Raw genomic sequence first — 21501 nt, 5'->3', positions numbered from 1 at the left:
TCCCACAGCAGAGTCACACCCCAGCCCCTCACTGGAGTAGTCTAGACAAGTACCCCACAGCTGAGACACACCCCAGCCCCTCACTGGAGTAGTCTAGACAAGCAACCCACAGCGGAGTTACATCCCAGCCCCTCACTGCAGGGGGGCTAGGCAAGCACCTATGGTGATATTTTATTTGTACTGAAATGTGATTTTATTTGTATGTTAATAAAGTTGCCTGGGGGTCAGAGCTAATAGCAAGCCATAGCAGAAGCCAGGTGGTAGTGGCGCACACCTTTAATCCAGATCACATGACAGACAGATCTCTGTGTGTTCAAGGACACAGCCAGCAAGGAGACACATGCCTTTAATCTCAATACTAACCATAAGGTCTGTATAGACAGGCAGTGACAAGGAGGTCATGTGGTTGGGTTTACAACCAATGAGAAGGCAGAACAGAAAGTCAATAAAAAGACAGATACACAGGAAGTAGGTCTCTTTGTGAGGGGAAGGACGACAGCGGCAGCGAAGGGTAAGAAAGGCGGTTTTAAGTCTCAGCTCTCAGCTACTGCTCTGACCTCTTGGGCTTTTAACTCTGTGTTTGGCTCCGTGTTTCTTGTTTAATAAGACTGTTCATCTACAAGCACCCTACAACTGCATCACACCCCAGCCCCTTCCTGGGGTTGGGGAACTAGGCAAACACCTTACAGCTGAGCTGGACCCCCAGCTCTATCACAAGCAAGTCAAAGGCTTCTCCATTTATACCAGTGGTAGATGGTGTCTGGAGAAACTCTTCGCTCCTACCCTCTGCCTGTGTCCTCCTCCGGGTTCTTCCCTGGTAATGATTGTACAGTGCATGCACAGTAACCCAGATGCTCAACACACCCTCACTGTGGTGTAGGACTGTGTATAGGGAGCAAAAGTGACCTCCACCGTGTCACTGTGGCTAAAATAACCAGAGAAAAGCCATGTTGTTGACGGGTAAAATGACACCCTGGCCCCACCCTGGCCCTTCATTCCTTGGGGACATTTGGGCAGATTGCCTCAAGTCTCCAAGGAGAGAATGGAAAATCTGCATCAGCAGGCTGTGAATCAAGCCGTCTGCTGGACATTATTTCACTGGCTGCATTAACTGTACAAATGACTCATGAATATCACAGCAATGCAGCTGGAGAGGCTGTTTACTGCCCAAGGGCCCCTGCTGCCCTTACAGAGGACCCAGATTCGGTTCCCAGCACCCACAGTGGGTGACTCACAACAACCTGGAACTCAGCTCCAGAGACACTGACATCCCCATCTGGCCTCCACAGGTATCTGCACTCATGTGGTGTGCACACAGATAAGCAGGTATATACAGGTGCAAAGAGTAACTGGGCCTAGTGGAGGCAGGTGGATCTCTGTAACAAGACAGTTTGGTCTACATATCGAGTTCCAGGACAGCCAGGAATAAATACATACGAAGATTATGGTTTTATAACCTATAAATAAATATACATGGATATATAACCTATAAAAAAATATATAGGGCCAATGAGATGGCTCCGTTGCCACCAAGACTGATAACCAGTTTATCCTTGGGACCCACATGGTGGCAGGAGAGAACCAACTCCCACAAGCTGTCCTCTGGCCTCACACATCCACACTATGCACACCAAGTAAATAAAGGTTAAAAAAATAAGAATATGTATGTATATATAACATGAATTTTGATAATGTATCGCTCAGTATAGCTCAAATTCTCTACTCATCCAACTACTAGCTCTACAATTTAAAGACCTGGCTGAATCACACCCAAGTCTCCATCATCGAAGTCTCCATCACAGCCCAGCCCGGCCTCAGGCTCAGCACCCTCCTCAGCTTGCCAAGAGCTAGTTTTTCCTCCACACCCAGCAGCTGTTTTCACATGTGGTTTTTGTTTTGTGTGTTTAACCGTTGTGTGCACGGGTGTGGTGTGTGTGTCTGTGGGGGGGGTGCACCCTGTCACTCTCTACTCCTTTGAGGTGGGGTCTCTCACTGAACCAGGAGAGAGGACTGTGGCCAGCAAGTCCAGAAGAGCCCCCCATCTCCACCTCCCACAACACTTGTTTTTGTAAACTGGGTGCTGAGGATCTGGACTCAGGCTCTCTCGTTTAGACGATAAGCACTCTTACCCTCTGAGTATCTCTCCAGAACCATTTGTTTGTTTAAAAAAAAAAAGGAAAATAACATACAAATTGTATTCCTTGCCCAAAGCAGGGGACTTCCATTCCTACTTACTGTGGCTTTATCAGAATGTATTCCTATCACATGTCTAGGATCAAATAGTAGACCCTGAGGATGGAGCCTTATTATGTAGCCCTGGCTGTCCTGGAACTCACTCTGTAGACCAGGCTGGCCTCGAACTCACAGAGATCCGCCTGCCTCTGCCTCCTGAGTGCTGGGGTTAAAGACATGCACCACGGTGCTTGGCCACGTGCATATTTTTATATCTGCTTTTTCCTCCTATGCATGCACACTCACGTGCACCATCTACTAAGTTATGTGTTAGGATCACATCAGGACAGCAGTTCAGGCAGGGCTGGCTGCCTCATAAACCAAACAACCCCAAACATCTACACAGCTTCTTACGGTACCTCAGGGATGTGCTATGGAGTCCCAGGCAGACATCTTGAATGGCTTTTGTCCTCTGACTGGTTTTGTTGTTCTCTGAAAAATATAAATACTGTGTTATTATTTTTACATTTAATTTTCTAATTATTACTGGATTTACAATAGGATTTATATTTGGGGACCTTGTTAACTTTGTTTTAATTTTAATAGGTTATCAATATGATTGGCTTTCTGTCCATCCAATCACAAGTCCCTTGGGTAACAATCTGTTTTCTGCGCTGACCCTTCATACATTTGGTTTTCCCTGGCCCTTCTTGTACTGGCTGGGACCCAGGACCTTTGCTGCCGGATAGGACTTCGGTAAATGCATTTTGTAACATTCCACCCCACCCCTGGTTTGCTCAAGGAGTCCATCATCCTGGGGATTTAGAAATAATTTTTCTCCATCTTATTTTTTTGAGACAGAGTAGCTCCAGCTGGCCTAGAACTCCCTATGTAGACCAGACCAGGCTGGTCTCAAACTCACAGAAATCCCTCCGCTTCCCAAGTGCTGGGATTAAAGGTGTGCACCACCATGCCCAGCTTCCTCCGTCTTTTGAGATGATCATATGATTTTTATAGTTTTGATTATGTAGTCAGTTAGAATGATAATCGTGGTGGTTTTTCTTCGCGGTCACCTTGGCTGGGTTTGGAGTCATCTGAGAGACACGACTGAGCATGTGTCTGAGAGCATCTCTGTCTGGCTTTTCACACGGATTCTGGGGTCTGACTTAGGTCCTCATATTTACAAGGCAAGAACTTTCAGAATTGAGCCATCTTGCCAGCCTCCCCTCTTTGATTTTAGCTTGAGTCTTGCAACGTATCCCAGGCTGGCTTCAAACTCACAACCCTCATGCCTACAGCTCCAGGTATTAGGATTACAAGGGCATTCTACATTGGCACAGCTGGCATGCCTCCTCTTGTTTATATATAAATTTCTAGGTTAATTTCAGTCTTTTCAGAGAGCATCCTATTCACAGTTGGATCCTTTAAGGCTTTAGGGTCCAGTGTTTGATCAGTGTGTGTTAGTGTTTGGGAAGGCTTGAGTGACTGTGGGCATCCTCACTAACAGTAAGAGCCAGAACTGCGCAACACTTAGGAGGAGATACAGGCTCTGGATTTGTCACCTTGAGTTAGATACACTTATCCAAAGCACAAGCACCCAGGACCAACAACAGGGAAACCGGACCCATCAAAATTAGAAACTCTCATACAGCAGAGGACACTATCAGAAAGTGAAGGGGCGAGGCTGGAGAGATGGATCCACGGCTAAGAGCACATCAGCTCCACCGAGGACCGCAGTTCAATTCCCCGCACCCGTGTTGGGCACCTCACATCTGCCTGTAACTGCCTGAAACTGTGGCTCCTAGGCTATCTAATGCCTCTGGCCTCTGAGGGCACCTGCATTCACATGCACATATTTACACAAGTACATACCATACTTAAAAATAATAAAAACAAATATTTAGTAAGTCTTGGTTCCACTATCACTATGATGAAAGACCACGACCAAAGCAGGTTGGGGAGGGAAGGGTTTATTCAGCTTACACTTCCACACCGCTGTTCATCACTGAAGGAAGTCAGGACAGGAACTCACACAGGGCAGGATCCCTGAGTCAAGGGCTGATGCAGAGGCCATGGAGGAGTACCACTTACTGGCTTGTTGTCCATGACTTGCTCAGCCTGCTTTCTTATAGAACCGGGGACCACCAGCCCAGGGATAGCACCACCCACACTGGGCTGGGCCCTCCCCCATCAATCACTGATTAAGAAAGTGTCCCGCAGGCTTGCCTACAGCCCAGTCTTATGGAAGCATTTCCTTAATGTAGCTCTCCTCCTCTCAGATGGCTTTCCCTTGTGTCAAGTTGACATAAAACTTTCCAACACAACTGATTCCTTGTCAACGTGACACACAAACACATCACTGTTAAATCACAACCTTTCCTTTCTCATTCATCCCCAAGATGACACAGTCATATAAAACATTTAACAAACTTAAAAAGTCCCACAGTCTTACAATTAAAATACTTTAAAATTTTAGTCTCTGCAGGTGGTGGTGGCGCACACCTTTAAACTCAGCACTTGAGAAGTAGAGACAGGTGATCTCTGTGAGTTCAAGGCCAACATGGTCTACAGAGTGAGTTCCAGGACAGCTAAGGCTACACAGAGAAGCCCTGTCTCAAAAAACCAAACCAAAACAAAACAACAACAAAAAACCCAAAAACAAACAAACAAAAATTAGCCTCTAGGGGCTGGAGAGATGGCTCATTGGTTAAGAGCATTGACTGCTCTTCCAGAGGACCTGGGTTTAATTCCCAGCACCCACATGGCAGCGCACATCTGTCTGCAACCCCAGTTCAAGGGCTTTGACACCCTCATACAGACGTACATGCAGGTAAAACACCAATGAACATAAAAATAAAAATAAATTATAGCCGGGCAGTGGTAGCACACACCTTTAATCCCAGCATTCCAGAGGCAGAGGCAGGCGGATCTCTGTGAGTTTGAGGCCAGCCTTGTCTACAAAGCAAGTTCCAGGACAGCTAGGGCTACACAGAGAAACTCTTTCTCAAAAAACCAAAAAGAAGAGGAGGAGGAGGAGGAGGAGGAGGAGGAGGAGGAGGAGGAGGAGGAGGAAGAGGAAAGCCAGGGCATAGTCACAATCTGAACATAGCAAAACCAAACTCCAACTGTGTAAATAATTCAATATCCAATATCTGGGATTCACTTCAGGACTCCTCCAAATGGCTGGGTCAGTTCTCCAGCTCTGCCCTCTGCAGCACACACAGCTTGTCCTCTAGGCTCCAGCTGGCTCCACTGTACTGCTGCTGCTGTTCTCAGTGGTCATCCCACTGGTACTGGCATCTCCAAAATGCTGGGGTCCCTTACTGAAATTGTGCTTCACCTTCACCATCAGCCTCCCCTGGGCTCCCTTCAGGGACTCCGGCCCTGCCACACAGTACCAAGCCTCAGCTGCTCTCCATGACCTTTTCACACCTTCAAAACCAGCACCACCTGGGTAACTCTTGCACTACCAAGTTCTGCTGCCAGCATGAGGGCCAACCCTGGAACACAGCTTCTGTGTACTGACTCTGAGGAAACACTTCCCAGATTTTACCTCAACATTGCTGGTCTCTTCTTAATCACTACTAATTTCTCAGCTCCAGCTGACCAGCATCCATTGTCCCAGCAAAGCAAAGGTTTAATTTCAGCAGTGCTGGCATCTTGTTAGCCACGGCTGATTCCTCAGCTCCAGTGGACTAGAACCACAGATTCTTCACACAAAAGGCCCGTTGGAATCTTTGCTTCCCTCTGAAACTTCACAAGTCAGGCCTCCATCATCTGCACTGTTCTCAACATTCTTATTTTCCAAGTTCCTACAGAACATCCCACTGAGCTCTCAACACTCAGTGGTTTTTCTAGCCCAAAGTTCCAAAGTCCTTCACAATCCTCCCCAACACAGGGTCAGGTCTGTCACAGCAATACTCTACTACGCTGGTACCAATTTGTCTTAGTTAGGGTTTCTATTGCTGTGATGAAACACCATGACCAAAGCAAGTTGGGGAGGAAAGGGTTTATTTGGCTTACACTTCCACAGCACTGTTCATCACTGAAGGATGTCAGGAGGGGAACTCACACAGGACAAGAACCTAGAGACAGGAGCTGATGCAGAGGCCATGGTGGGGTGGAGTATCACTTACTGGCTTGCTCCCTGTGGCTTGATCAGCCTGCTTTCTTATAGAACCCAGGACCACCAGCCCAGGGATGGCACCACCCACAATGGGCTGAGCCCTCTCCCAACCATCACTAATTAAGGAAATGCCCTGTTGTGGAACAATCTTTGTACACTGTAAATATGAATTACTCTCGTTGGTTAACAAAGAGCTGGGCAGGAAGGGATTGGGTGGGAGAGCTAGACTAGGAGAATTCTGGGAAAAAAAAGATGGAGTCAGAAGGGTCACCAGCCAGACACAGAGAAAGCAGGATGTGTACAAAATGAGGTAACAAGCCATGAGCCACGGGGCAGCAGGTAAAGGAATGGAAAGGGGTTAATTTAAATGTAAGAATGGCTGGTAAGAAACCTGAGCTATTGGCCAAGCATTTATAATTAATATTAAGCCTCTGAGTGGTTACTTGGGAGTGGCTTGCAGGACAGAAACTTTCGCCAACAATGCCCTACAGGCTTTTTCTTTTTCTTTCTTTCTTTTTTTTTTTCTTTCTTTCTTTTTTTTTTTTTTTTTTTTTTTTTTTTGGTTTTTCAAGACAAGTTTTCTCTGTGTAGCTCTGGCTATCCAGGAACTCTCTCTGTAGACCAGGCTGGCCTTGAACTCATAGAGATCCACCTGCCTCTGCCTCCAGAGTGCTGGGATTAAAGGCATGCGCCACCACCGCCTGGCTCTGGAGGCATTTTCTTAATTGAGGTTCCCTCCTCTCAGATGACTTTAGCTGTGTCAAGTTGACATAAAACTCTTCAGCACAGTCTTTTGATACATAAAGAGTGAAGAGATAATCCATTGTACAGTAAGAAAAAAAATATTACAAAGGATGTATCCAATAAGAAGAGTCTATGTTACAGAACACAGTGTGGCTCAGCCACAGACAACAGTGTTCTGAGAAGATGGTTCAGCGGTAGAGCATTGGCCGCTCTTCTAAAGGGTTCAGTTCCCAGCACCCACGTGGTGGCTCACAACCATCCAGAACTCCAGTTCCAAGGGATCTGATGCCCTCTTCTGACCTCCATGGGCACCAGGCACAAGTGTCGTGCACATACATGCATTCAGGCAAAACAAACACTCAGACGCATAAATTAGTTACAAAAAGTTTTTTGAAAGACAAACAGTATTGGGGGCATGGCTTGGTCTCTAGACCACTCACCTGGCATGACAAAGCGCTGGGTTTGACCCAGCAGAGCCCAAGCCAGCAGCACAGGCCTGCAGTCCCAGCACTCAGGAGATGGAGGCAAGGTCAGAAGTTCAAGGTCATCCTCAGATACACAAGTTTGAGGCTAGCCTTGGCTATGTGAGACTGACTACCTTCATAAAGACACACATCACAAAAGATGGTTGCGATCAAAACACATTGAATAAATACATGAAAACTTCAAAGAGTAAATTTCAAATATTTTAAAAAGTGTTTGAGTGGCCGCTTTCAAGTGGCTTTGTTTGAGTTCATTACAACAAACTGATTTAAGTAAATAAACATAAACAACATCTTACTCGCATGCAAGTTTGCTTTCATATTTGATAAATGATGAAAATTAGATGTATACAAAATTAAGAAATTATTCTTTTGCATTTGGTATCTTACTGTTCTGATTTTCTGAAAGGCAGGAAACGGGGGTAGATGACAGATCAACATGCTTTTCAGCATTTACAATGCTTGACTCCTCTACCTACCTACCCATCCATCCATCATCTGTCTGTCTGTCTACCTACCTACCTACCTACCCTTCCACCCATCCATGCATCCACCAATTCATCTTCCCATCCATCCATCCATCCATCCATCCATCTGTCTGTCTACTGAAACAGAGTTTCACTATGTAGTTCCGGTTCTCAATTCTGCCCCAGCTTCTTACCACACGCAGCTTAGCTCTCTGATTTTAACCTTTCTGGAAGCTCCTGTAATCTGATGGAAATCTCCCTCCCTGGAGCCTCTGTGTGTCCCCAGGTCTCTCCTGTTGTCCCAGCTCAGCCTGTTCCCCTGTGTGACCCAGTCCCATCCACCCATCCACCCATCCGCCCACATAAGACTGTCAATTTTGCCACTTGAAGTCTGGCTAGGTCCATTGGCAAGGCCTCTGTAACTGGAATTTTATAAACGTGTTGTGTTCATAACTTCCGACTTGCCATGGCTTCACCCTCCTCCACAGGTCAGGTGGAAGCTAGCAGTTTATGAAGCTTTCCCCTCTTGCAGCTGGAAAATTGGCAGCTGGGTGATTTAGAAGTGAGTCGGAAAGTCTGGGCCCAGCTGGCAGCGATGCCCTTTGGCGGGTGAGGAATGTTTACGAGTTTGTTTGCGAAATGAAGAGAGCTGAGCTGTGTTCACGGGGCTCTGGGCTGCAGACTCCTTTTGACCTTCTAACCTTCCAGCAAAGGGCAAGAGGGTCAGAGGAGGCTTGAATTCAGGAGAAAGAAAAGCCAGGGTGATTCCACCCTGACACCACACCCCCCAAACAGAGTTCCCAGCATTATCCTTTCTGAGATTAGCACCTCAGCATCTACAGGGAGTGTGGCGACAGCTCGACAGCTCAGCGCAGGCAGGATGGCTCTGATTAGCTGTGCTCCACCCTGAGGTCAGAGAGGACTAGACCAGGCCCGGGAAACCAGTTCCTCAGTGCATTGGACTTCTCGGAGCTGGAGAGCAAAAACCAGAGCTAAATCATGTCAGGGCCTGGTCACCGACTCAGCCTGTCAAGAGAGTCATTCTAGGCCACAGGAAGACTAGAGTACACAAGCTTGCCCCTGAGTTTCCAGCACCCACCTTGGGCATTTCACAAACACCTGTAACTCCAGTCCTAAGAGATCCAACACCCTCTGCAGGTCTCTTCAGGCTCCTGCACACAAATAGTCACATAAATCCATTCAGGCAAACATACATACTGTCTTAGTCACTGTTCTGTTGCTGTGAAGAGATACCATGACCAAGGCAACTCATAAACTAAAGCATTTAATCAGGGCTTGCTCACAGTTTCAGAAGTTTAGTCCATTATCATTATGGCAGGGAGCATGGCAGCTCACAGAGACACATGGTACTGGAGAAGTAGCTGAGAGTTCTATATCCTGATCCACAGGCAGCAGAAAGAGAGAGATCCTGAGTCTGGCACGGGCTTTTGAAACCTCAGTGACATACTTCCTCCAACAAGGCCACCCCCCACACCACCTCCCGCAATCCTTCCCAAACAGTTCCACTAACCGGTGACTAAGCATTCAAATATATGAGCCTATGGGGGTCATCCTCATTCAAATCGCCACACACACAAATAAATAAAATCACATCAGAGATGGGAATGAGAGCTGACTGAAGACAAGGCCCCCAAATCTACTCTCTTTTGGAATCTTAAAGGACCCAGCACCCCACAACCTAGATGGCTCCAAGAATGACCGCAGACTCAGGATTACTGATGCCAGCTAGGGAGGAGATCTCTAAGGACACAGTGGAGGTTCAGGCATGCGAGATCCCCTCCCCTCCCCTAAGGACACCTTGTCTTTGGTGTGTCCCGCTCATTAGGACAGAACAGGCTGAGGCCACTTCAGCGCTGCGGTGGCTGGGGACACTGCTCCCACTGTGGTTGCTCCTATCCTGCAGCTCCTGCAGAGCCTTCTGCTGGGACTCCGTGACCTGTGAGGGACACTACAGCCCCAAAGCTGTTGGCTTTGACTTAAACACAGAAATAGATTTGGGAGTAGTCCCTAACAGCAATTTAAAACACGATGTATGACACACAAGGACTTCTATAACCACAGCATGAACTCCCTTCGTGTCTTTACTCCCCAAACACCTTGAATTGTCGAAATTCTTACTATAGACCAGCAGAGGGCTCTGAGGCCAGTGAAGCATTCCAGTTCTTCCATGACAAATAATTCTCAGCACTTCTTGGTTGTACACCAGTGTGTGCTCAGGTGAGCATGCGCACGTGGAGTCGGGAAGTCAACGTCAGACATCTTCCCTAGTCAACGTCCACCTTTTGTTTTGTTTTGTTTTCCACAAGACAGAGTTTCTCTGTGGAGCCCTGGCTGTCCTTGAACCTGCTCTGTAGACCAGGCTGGCCTCAAACTCAGAGATCTGCCTGCCTCTGCCTCTGCCTCCTGAGTGCTGGGATTACAGGCCTGCGCCACCCCGCCCAGCTCAACTTCCACCTTCTAAAAATTATTGGTTTTATGTATATGTGTGTGTGCTGAGCTTCTGGGAACCATGTTTGTGCAGTACCCACAGAAGCCAGAAGAGGGTTTTGGATTCCCTGGAAGTGTAGTTACAGAGGGTTGTCCGCGGCCCTGTGGTCTGGGATCCTAACCTCTGGAAGAGCAGCCAGTGCTCACAACTGCTGAGCCATCTCTCCAGCCCCTTCCACCTTATTTTTTGATACTGAACGGAAGTTTGGCTAGACTGACTAGCCAGCAAGCTCCCAGATCTTCCTCTGCGGCACTACTGGGGTTGCGGACCTGTGCCAACGAACACGGTGCTGGTTATCCAAACGCAAGCCCTCACAGCTGTGCCGCTTCTGTCGGGGCTCACTCCAACCCGGAACCTCCTCCACATCCCCTCCCTAACCCACCTTTCCTGCTGGAGGGAGGAGCAGTCAGCAAGCAGGTCTCTAGTAACTTCTGCCCTGGCCCTTCCCAGTGGTAGCAGGAGCAGATCTGATCTTGCCTAGTTTGGGCCATGAAAGTCTCATGGCAGAAAATCCGGAGACAGAGAGGGTTCCCAGAGGCCACAAGAATTACTGACTGGCGAGATCTGAAGGAAAGGGGGAGTTTTGAACCACAGGAAAAGTAAGGAAGCCTACTTCAAGGCGTCTGAGCAAGGGTTTGAGGTTAGTGGTGCATTGTAGGGAAGGAAATAAGGAAGGAATCTACATGTCGGGGAGCTACAGATAAAGGCATGTTAAGTACATTCACTCTGTGTGTGTGTGTGTGTGTGTGTGTGTGTGTGTGTGTGTGTGTGTGTGTGTTTAACTCTCTCATGTCGGAAGTCTCTGGGTTCCGGGGTGCCCATGGTTCTACTGGAATCCAGACACTTAGGATATTTGCTTTACAAACTCTGAGGGGCTGTTTACCACTTTCTGTATGTAAAAGCAGGGCTCACAGAGTCAGTTATGAGGACTAGGCTGCCAGCAGTAGAGAGAGGAGCCTCTGGGAAATTCCTGAAGTTTGGGGAGCCCATCATAGACTCGCAGACATATTCCTGGTGGGGTGTCTGCTGGTGTGTGTCCAGATACAGGGAACTATGGCTGCTTAGTCCTTAGTTCCAACCTACCATGACACAGATCAGAAGGCGTCAAGTAGGGCGGGCGGGAGGGACAAGACTCTGGTAGAGTAGGTTCCTTCCCAGCAGGCCCTGCAGCAAAGAATCTAACTTCCCTTGAAAGTTCCTGTAATCCAGGTGAGTCCAATCTACTAAGCTTGTTGGAAGAGAGAGAGAGACAGAGAAACAAAAATCTCTTTAAGAACAGCGTGGGCATACTAGGTGGCAGTGGCACACTCTTTAATCCCAGGACTTGGGAGGCAGAGAAAGGCTGATCTCAGTGAGTTCGAGGCCAGCCTACTTTACAAAATGAGTTCCAGGACAGCCAGAACTGTTACACAGAGAAACCCTGTCTCAGTAAAACAAAACAAAACAAAAACAGAACAGAGCGGGCTGTGTTGGGGCCACAGCGGAATTTAACCCAGCAGGAGACACTGTTTTGATCTGAGAGTGTGGAACTCCTGAGGGAGGCTTCCAGGAAAGAGAGAAAACAGCTCCATTCAAGTCGGGTAAGTAATGAGGGTCCGCCTGTTGGCAACCTGCATGCTGGGCCCCAGTGAAGCCCAGTGAAGGGGATAAATGTGTCCCAGAGGTGCAGCCACTGAAGGAGAAAACAAGAAGGACATCATGGCAGGAGGGCCGAGTGGAGATTTGTGGCTGTGGGAGGGTCCCCACTCACCCTGGCTAGTCAAGTTTAAAGGAAGGCTTTGCATTCAGACTCTGGTCGTGGAACAATGCTTCAGTGAGCTGCAGAGCCGGGCAATGTGGATTCCGCCTCATTTAAGTTCAGAAAGAGCCTCAATGTTGGGGAATTAGGAGTCAGGAAGCAAGGTGTTACACCATGAAAACAGAAACAAGAGCCGGACTGGCCGAGAAATGCTTCATCTGTGGGGGCCCTCTTCCCAGACACGGACTGTTAACAGGATCCTCCTGGGCTCCCCACGGCTCTGAAGAGCCTTGAGGAGTCCCAGGAAACCCGGTTGTAAATCACAACCCTGTTATGCTTTTCACGACACAGGGTACTGTTTCATTTTTAAAAACTGATTTCGAAGCCATTCAAGTTAATCTAGTCATAAAAAGTGCATATGCTCACTTCAGAGCAGCCACCCCCAAAGGGCCCTGAAGAGCCTGAATTAAAAGGGTGGGGGGATGGCTCAGTGGTTTGATGCACTCTGGGTAAAACCAAGTACCTGAGTTCAACTCTCTAGCACCACCACCCCCAAAAAAAGCCTAGAACCTGTCATTGTGTTCCGGTTTCAGTAAGAGACCCTGTCTCAAAAATTAAGATGGAAAGCAACTGGAAGTTGATATCGATGCCCCACACACACACACACACAAACACACACACAGGCATGAAAACACACTCTAATGGAACCCACTCATGTGTGAGAAACCTTTATCCCAGACCACAGAAACACAGACTCTTCACTGGGACAACAAAGATACCCAGGCCAATGGAGGTGTTGGGCATGAATGATTTCCTCAGAGCTCTGCTGATGAGCTTTGGTCCCCAAGGCAATGGTGCTAAAAAGTGTGTGGGGGCTTTCCTGCATGGTTGGCTTTGGGGCTATGAGGCTCTTTGAAGCCACAGCCTCTGCAGGGGACAGGCCAGCCCCTGAGGAGCCTGTCTGAGAACTTCCAACCCCCAGCTACCTGGACTCCACTTTCCCCAGGAAGTTTACAGACCTCAGGCTGCTAGACTCTGGGACGTCAGAGAGCAACAGAGGGTGGCATGGCGCAGCCTCTTCCCAGATTCTGAGTGTCCCTTAACTGTAAGTGTCCCAGTCCCGCACATCCTCAGAGTCACATATCCCTTCCCCCTGCAGTCCAGGGATCAGGGACAGCCTGGGGGCAGGCCTGTGCTGTGGAATGCTCACCAACCACGGGACATGGAACATCCTTCCTCTGAGATCTAGAAGGGACCATCCCCCACCTCTGGGACCTGAACTCTCCTTAGAACCCCTGCCCTGCTGCTGTCTGTCTGTACTGCTGTCTGTTTGTCCATCCATGGAGTTAAGAACCCCTCTAGTAAGTGGCTCATCCCAAAAGAAGTCCTCCGTAGTGGCTCCCCTGAATCCCAAACCCCCAACCTGTCAGTGACAGCCACCGATGCCTTCTTGGGGGAGTGAATTCTTCCGTGGACAGCGGCTGTCCAGCAGCAGGGGGCGCTCACCAGATCTTGGACAGGCCTCCAGCACCACGGGCCAAAATAGCCTTCTGTTCTTCGTAAGTCACTCACTCTGGGGAATTCTGTTATAGTAACAACAACAACTACAACAACAAAAGATTATGAAAGATGAGAATAGGTGACCCGAGAGGTCGCCTGGCCCTGGCCAGCCACATAGTACGTGGGAAAATCAAATACAAGATCAAGGTTTCTGGCACAAAGGAACCCAGGGCACTGAAGCAGCAGTGGGCAGAGTCGGATGTTGTCAATCAGTCCCTGTCAGCAACATGTCGGTAATATTTACCGAGAACTGGGTCTGCCAAGCATTGTAGAGTTGTTTAGGGACAAAAGACAAGCAATACTGACCAGGACGCTGCTGTATGAGTAAGTGCTGGATTCCACGAGACAGACAGACAAGCAAGCTCCGGGGAAGCAGATGAGGTTGTAGGAGGGGACCCGAGACATGCAGGACTCAAGTGCAAGCAGGGAAGGGTTGGGAGGAGGCGTGCAGGGGTGCACGGCCCACACAGTATCCACCCCTCTGAGCCTGAGTCAGAGTGTAACCCTTATAAAGAACAGGAACTTCAATGGTGGCGGCGGCGGGAGGGGTGAGGATGGCGGATGAGGTTAGGGTGAGGGGGTGGGGGTGTCAGGAAGACATGGAGACAAATAACTGGGGAATAAAGATTTATTAGCCTTATTAATGCCATGGACAGACAGACAGACAGGCCACAGCATGGGGAGGGGGGGGCGCTTATGTTTTTGGAGGCTTGAAGAGACTCAGAGCAGGAGCCTGCAGCCAGGCTCTTGAATCCCAGGCTGGAGACAGGGAAGGGGAGGCGGAGCAAGTGGGGACAGCAAGATACACATCAACGTTCAACATTAACTCACTTCCCAGGGGAGACAGAGGTCCTGGGATGTCTGTCAGGGACTCACAATGTCCTGTAGGATGGAGGATGCTGCACGTCTGTGACAGCACTGTGGGTGGCACCTCCTGGGCCCCGATGAAAGGAGGAAAAGCTTTGCTGATGTTTCTGCACCGAGGTCAGAACCCAGCTTCTTCGGGCTTCCAGTGTGTACTGGTGCCAGCGGCTCTCCAGAATCTTCCAGGCTGGAGCACCAGGTTGGAACTGCGAGGCGTCCAGCCTCATGGGCTGAGCAGCTACTGGGCTCTTGGCTTCTGCGGTGGGAGATGGCCATTGTTGGACTACCCACACTGCATTGCATAAGCCAACCTAACAAGTCACCTGGTCTGCTAACTCAGGACCCAAGGTCACACACAAGCTAGGGATCCAGCCCAGAGGCAGAAGGCTTCCTTCTGGCATGCACAAAGCCTGGGGTTCATTCCCCAGTATGGACCCCCCAAAAGATGAGACCAGAACAGACCTGGGAGTTATGGTGTAGGCTTGCAGTCCTAGTACTCAAGAGGTGGAGGCAGGAAGATTGAAAGTTCAAGGCCACCCTGGGCTTCACAGCAAAACCCTGAATTAAAAGAAATAAAAAAAGAAGAAAGAAAGAAAGAAAGAAAGAAAGAAAGAAAGAAAGAAAGAAAGAAAGAAAGAAAAAAGTAATATTAGAAACAACAGTGCCAAGAAGAACTTTGAAATTAAGAGAAAACAGACAACTTCCTTAGGAAATACCCAGCAACTAACTGTCACAAAAGAGAACAGGAAATTGAACGTCACATTCCGTTTTAAATTTCATTTTTACTTACAAAGGAAACTTCAGGTCCAGGTGGCCACTGTTGAGTTCTGAATTTTTAGCAAAAGTATAAGGCCTTCCTTCCTTCCTTCCTTCCTTCCTTCCTTCCTTCCTTCCTTCCTTCCTTCCTCCCTCCCTCCCTCCCTCCCTCCCTCCCTCCCTCCCTTCCTTTCTTTCTCTCTCTCCTGACGGTTGAGCCCCGTCCTCACGTGAGACAAGTGCTCTGCCTCCGAACCACATACAACCCAAACCCTCATTTTACACTTTAAGACAGGGTCTCATTAAATTACCCAGCTGGTCTTGGACTCGTGACTCTCCTGCCTCAGCATCTGTGAGTTATAATGCCAATCTTATATAGAAGGAGGAAGGGAAGCACTCAGATTTTTTTGTGGCACCAGCATGACCATGAAAATAAAACTGGGCAGGATGTTTTTAAAAAAGGAAAATTATACAGGTTGGAAGTGGATCCGTGGAGAGCATTTACCCAGCGTGTGTGAGCCCTAGGTTAGAAACCCAGGGCAAAGAAAGACAGGGTGGGGGAGGAGAATTAAAGGCCAATAGATGAGAAATACTATCAAATCAAATCAATCAATAATAATCAGTCACAAGTTCCAGGACAGCCAGGGCTACACAGAGAAACCCTGTTTCAAACCCTCCCCCAAATAAATAAATAAATAAATAAATAAATAAATAAATAAATAAATAAATAAATAATTGCAAAGTTTTGCATGGCAGTGATGGCGCACACCTTTAATCCCAGCACTCAGGAGGGCAGAGGCAGGTGGATCTCTGTGAGTTCGAGGCCAGCCTAATCTACAGAGTGAAATCCAGGACAGGCACCAAAGCTACACAGAGAAACCCTGTCTCGAAAAACAAAAAACAAAAAACAAAACAAAACAACAACAAATCCAGAGCTTTTTGTGTTCTTTTTAATGTGTGTGTTTGTGGTATCTCTGGGGAAAGGGGATATGAGGGAGGAGGAGATGTGTGTATACATATGTGGTGTATGCGGTGTGTGTGTAGTTTACGTGGGGGGTGGTATGTGTGTATGGGGGTATGTGTATATAGTATGTGTGTGGGTTGTGTGTGGTATATATGTGTGTGGTGTGTATGTGTGTGGTGTGTATGTGTGTGTGTGGTGTGTATGTATGTGGTGTGTATGTGTGTGTGTGTGTGTGTATGTGTATATGTGTGTGGTGTGTGTGTGTATGTGTGGTGTGTATGTGTGTGTATGTGGTGTGTATGTGTGTGTATGTGTGTATATGTGTGTATGAGGGGGTGTTTGTACCCCTGTGTACACCCCGTGCTGGTGCACTGCGGGTACATATGAAGACCAGAAGTTGATATCAGAGTGGTTTTTCTTGATCGATTCTCACCTCTTAAAATAATTTTTAAATTGACTTATTTGTGTGTGCGTGCATGCATGCATGATATACATAGGTGCACACATACCATGGCATGGGTAAGGAGGTCAGAGAGCAATTTGTGGCATTAGTTCCTCGCTTCTACCTTATGTAGGTTCTGAAGGTCTCACTCAGGTGACCCAGCTCATGTTACAAGCACCTTTACTGCTGACCTGTCTTGCCAGCTCAACCTTCCTTTTTGAGACAGGGTCCCTATTGAGCCTGAGGCTGAGCAGCATGACTGTCTGGCTGGCCATGAGCCCCCAGGGATCCCGCTATCTCTGGACTCCCAGTGCTGGGATTACAGGCATGTGCTATGATGCCCAGCTTCTTTGTGGGGATTTGAACTTAGGTCCCCTCACTTGTTCAGCAATTCCCCCCCCCCTTTTTTTAAAGATTTATTTATTTATTATGTATACAATGTTCTGCTTGCATGTATCCCTTTAGGCCAGAAGAGGGAGCCAGATCTCATTACAGATGGTTGTGAGCCACCATATGTTTGCTGGGAATTGAACTCAGGACCTCTGGAAGAACAGCTAGTGCTCTTAACCTCTGAGCCATCTCTCCAGCCCCCAATCCCCCCTTTTTTGTGTATGTATTATAGATATAGGATGACTCATTCTCAGACCTGAACAGTGGAGGACCAAGAACAGTCAGAGACATGAAGTGAGGTGGAGGGTCTTACTCCACAAGACATGAAGACCTACCCCAGAGCCATGCACAGGGGAATGGACGGTGACACGGACCCCAAACACTTAGGAACTTTATCTGTGACAGAAATGACCCCTCAGTACCGTGAGGAGGAAAGATTCTCTCCACAAGTGACGCTCAGCCAAGTGGATATGGGAGAGGGACACTGACCTCACACCAGGAACAAAAGCCCGTCCTAGTAAAGAGCACATCAAAGGGACACCAGCGTCGCTAGAAGATTACACAGAAGACTTTCACAACCTGGAGGAGAGGGACGATTTCTTAACCAGGACCTCAGGACAGTTCCATAAGCAGCATCAACTGATCGCATTTCATGGCAATTACGACCTTGCACAGGACACTCGGACACTTGTAAATCACCAAGGCAAACAGATGCCCAGTAGGAAGATGAACAGAAGCTTGGCCAGGCATGCCACAAAGGAGTACTGACATGGCCGTAAGCATGGGCGCTCACACCCATTAGTCTCCTATAAGTCAGGACTTCGTCACCTGTCTGTGTCCATCTACCAAATGGGAAAGGCAACACCAAACGGCGATGAGCGGGTGACCGGTTCTCGCTGCCCTCAGGGGTGCTGGTGAGTACAGCCTTTGGGGAGACACGGAAGAAGGTATCTGTTCCCAACTGCATCTTCTGAATGTGCACCGTGCAGGAATGCCCCACTGTTCACCTATGCGGGGTTATAATGCCCACAGCAGCATTGCGTCCACTGAGCCCGCAGAACAGATAAAAACCTGAGCAAACACCCCAAGGCATGCTCATGGAATGGAATATATTTGGTATAGAAAATGAACTCGTGCAGTGTAGACATGGATAACCTAAATCAGAGCAGTGGAACCCAGGATGGCGGCCCACATCTTTAATCCTAGCACTTGGGACGCACAGGCAGGCTAGCCTGGTCTACATACTGAGTTTCAGGCCAACTAGAATGGCATAGTGAGACCCTCTCTCTCAAAAAGTAAAAAAAAGTTATGAATTAAAAAAAATTAATCACCTTTATGTGTTCATTTGGAGCATGTGCAACATGCAACCATGCATAAGTGCCTCAGTGTGTGGAGGTCAGAGGACAAGATGTGGGGGTCAGCTCCCTCCTTCCACCATGGGAGTTCTGGGAATCAAACTCAGGTCAGCAAGCCTGGCAGCCATCTCACGAGCCCCCAAATCACGATTTCAGTCACTAAAATAAAAGATTAAGTAATTTGAATTTTGTGTGGTTTTATTATTGGTTACATGCTTAGAGTTCCACTTCATTGATTCAGAATTATAGCCAACTGAACAAATTGATCAAGCCACCTGAATGCAGAGGGTCACAGGGGGATCTCTAACACTGGTCAGGAGCCAGCTATGAATAGTCAACCTGTACCCAATAAGGCTCCCCCGAAGCCCAGGGACAGCAGTGTGCAGCCTGGCTAGGTGCTTCCATTGCTGGTCTCCCAGCTGGCCAGCACCATCAAGTCCCCAGTGGTCACTGGCTTCGTTGACCACCCCCCCACACACACACACACATGCTACCTCCCAGCCCCAGGTGCTCACAGACAATTCAATACAGGAATAAAGGGCCCAGACAGACAGTGGTGGTACACGCCTTTAATCCCAGCACTTGGGTGGCAGAGGCAGGTGGATCTCTGTGAGTTCGAGACCAGCCTGGTCTACAGCAGAGCAAGTTCCAGGGCAACATGGAGACACCTTGTGGGGGGGGGGGATAAAGGACCCACACCAAGGACTGAAGCATGTGGCTGCACTGTTGCTACTGCAGAAGAACATTTCTCCACATCTCACTATCCCAAGTTCAAACTCCAGCCCTAACTGTTTGCAGCCTCTCCTACCCCATAAAAAAGTCAACACAGTGGCTGCTGTAGGATCTGTTATGAAGAGGTGGTTCAATACTCTTCTTGCAGAGGACCTCAGTTCCCAACTCTCATGTAGGACAACTCACGACCACCTGTAAGCTCAGCTCTGGGGATCCAGCGCCCCCTTGTGGACTCCAAGGGTACCTGCACACACATGCACATATCCATACGCATATACATATACACATCACTTAAAAATAAAAACATGGGTTAGAGATGGCTTAGCAGTTAAAAGAACTTGTTGCTCTTGCAGAGGTGAACTCAGGATCAAGTCCCAACACACACACGGCAGCATACAACCACCTGTAACTCCAGTTCAAGGAAATTCAATGTCATCTTCTGCCCTCTGTGGGCACCATGTACACACACTGCGCATACCTGCAGTCAGAACATTCACATAAATGCATAAAGGAAGAAAATCTTTAAACTTTTAAAATAAATAAATAAAAATAAAAACAAATATTTAAGAGCAAGTGTGAGAGAGAATGTGGTCTAAGAAAACCCCAAGCAGTTTCATGCTTTGCAGAAAAGAGTATGCTCACCAGAGGGGGAGAGTTTTTTCAGTCTTAGAGCCAACCATCCAAGGTGAGAACAGGTTTGCCACTTGCAAGCCGAAGCTGCAGCTGCAACGGTGGGGCTCTGGCGCCACCTCGTGGACACTTGAAGTGTCGGCTCCTCTGGGTCTCTGGCTCTTGCTAATGCTGTCACCCATGGGGAGTGACAGTCACAGGGAGTGTGTGCTGGTGGACAGGAGCTCCTGGTTGCGTGTAGGTCTCTGTGATCTCCACAGGCTGCTGGGATTGGCACTGCTAACTTGGTCTCCTAGAATGTCCCAGAGAGGCATCGTCTCTGGGTCCCTGGGTTTCTCTTCAATACACCCTGGGACCTCTGTCCTGACTGACAGTCCTTTCCATTCTGAGGTGGGAGGAACCTTAACGCTGTGCATAGGGCCATGGTTCCCTTGACAAATTCAACTCTGACCTCCCGTCCAAACCTATTGTGGAGACAGGAGTGATTTTATCCGCACAAAGAAACAAACATAAAAACAAGCAACAACAACACCTGGCTCTCATCTGGTCCTTGAGGGGGAAAAAGAAAAGGAAGGTTCTAGATTTGGAAGGTTAAAGAAGGGCAAAGGATTTTTCCTCAACAATGCCTAGATGTGAAGCCCTTTCTCTTGCTGGAAACGGGGTATCCCCTTTCTCTTCTACACAGTCTTCCCCAACTTTGCCTACTCGGGCACCTGTTACCACCCCCACCCCATTTCCACTCCTGGACAGAGGTCCCAGCCTCCCTGCAACTGAGTGTGTGACCATGTGCCCAGGTCCAGGTCCTGGGTGTGAAAGGGGTCTCCAGCTTGTAGGAAGCTTGGCCCCACCCACTCTCCTCAGACTTCAGGGAGGTCCCCCAGGGCCAGGCAAAGCCCTTAAAATAAGCTTCTAGGCTGGGGCTACTGTAGCCCGGTTGGTAGAGCGATTGCCTAACGTTCATGAGGCCCTGGGTTCAATCCCCAGCACTTCACAAACCAGACATGTTGGCACACACTTGTAATCCCAGCACTTGGGAAGCAGAGACAGGAAGATGAGGGATTCAAGGTCATCCTTAGTTAGTGAGTTCTAGGCCAGCCTGGCTACATGTGACTGTGTCTCAAACAAGTTTCCAAAGCTAGGCATAATGGTAGACACCAAATTCCTAGCCTTAAGAGACAGGCAGGAGGATTGCCATGACTTTGAGGTTAGCCTGGGATACACAGTGATACCATGTTTCAAATAAGGTGGTACATGTCTTTAATCCTAACACTCTGGAGGCAGAGACAGACGGATCTCTGAGTTTGAAGCCAGCCTGGTCTACAGAGTGAGTTCCAGGATAGCCAGCACTACACAAAAACCCTGTCTTGAAAAACCAAAATAAGTTATAAATATAAATATAAAAAAATGAAAAGAGAGGAGTGTGAAGAGGTGGCTCAACAGTTAAGAGTCACCTGAGAAAGGGAACCTCAACTGAAGAACTACCTCCATTAGGAGGCCTGTGGGACATTTTCTTGATTGGTGTGGAGGGCTCAGCCCACTGCGGGTGGTACCATCCCTAGGCAGGTCCACC

This window comes from Peromyscus eremicus, chromosome 2 (assembly GCF_949786415.1).
Source record: "Peromyscus eremicus chromosome 2, PerEre_H2_v1, whole genome shotgun sequence".
NCBI lineage: Eukaryota > Metazoa > Chordata > Mammalia > Rodentia > Cricetidae > Peromyscus > Peromyscus eremicus.
This window is presented reverse-complemented; position numbering follows the sequence as displayed.